This window comes from Cyprinodon variegatus, unplaced genomic scaffold (assembly GCF_000732505.1).
Source record: "Cyprinodon variegatus isolate N-32 unplaced genomic scaffold, C_variegatus-1.0 Scaffold516, whole genome shotgun sequence".
In the NCBI taxonomy this organism is placed as follows: Eukaryota; Metazoa; Chordata; class Actinopteri; order Cyprinodontiformes; family Cyprinodontidae; genus Cyprinodon; species Cyprinodon variegatus.
Window position 1 is genome coordinate 324,343 of NW_015150969.1, and position 1,143 is coordinate 325,485.

Genomic DNA, 1,143 nt, shown 5'->3' on the forward strand with positions numbered 1-1,143 from the left:
ACTATAACATTGTAATAAAGTATGGTCAAATGTTTATCCTCTTTACTGGGGTTTTGGTACCCATATGACGTGATTATTGAACCGCATCAGATTCAGGCCAATAGCTAGAATTTTCCCCCCTAAATATTTCAGACCAGTTAAGAAAATTTCTAGAAATCAATTATTTATTTTATAAAGACTGCATGGCATAAACATGAATATAAGAATATTCAGTTCAGTTTATAAATATATCACCAATTTACAACTTTTCTCATCTCAAGGAACTTCACAGACACAAAACAATCAAATCATACAGACTGGTTAAAAGTATTGTGTCTAAGGAAAACCAGCTGAATGCGTCAAGTCATTGGATTTACAGGATTCATTCCTCCTGGATGAATATGCAGTGACAGCACACATTAATTTCAGTCTTCAGAGACTGGGCTTGGTCTTACCTCTCAAAATACTTTTACTTAAGGTTAGCTTTGGGGAAAAAAGAAGACCTGTAAACATCTTAATGTAGTCATGTTAGATTTAAAAATCAAAGTGGGGCAAAACATCTAAAGTTCAAGTCAGAATTAGGGATACAGGGAATTTATAAGGGTTTTCCTACTTCAGTTAAAATACTCTCTGCTCTTTAGGTTTTTCAAGCAACATAAACTACATTTATCACAGACACTGTACAGGATGCAAAAAATAGAGGTAAGCTTCGGTATCTTCATTATCAGAAACATGTCCACAATCAATGTTGTTTTGATCTGTATATTTTTCAGTGCATATCATAACAAGGAGCACATTTCCAAGCATTGTTTATAATTAAAGATAATAAAGATAAAATTAAATATAAAACATGAGATTCTTTATTGACTTTTAGTTTCACAGCTTATATGTAATTGCTTCGGTCTCCAGAAACACAGGTAGCAAAGGCAGGTATGTGTGAGTACCTATGTAGGGGTCTGTTGCCGTAATGGAAAAACAGGTAAAAGGGATTCTGTCCCTGGAGATTCCCACCTCCTCTCCCAAGGACACACACACAGTGATAATGGCAGCAAAGGGGGTTTACAAGGGGTAGTGGGTAAGTAAAGGTTTTTTTTCTCTGCAAGGGTTGTGTGGTATTTGTGTATCAAAGCCTCTTCTGTCTGAAAACGTCTTTCAGTGTAAAAG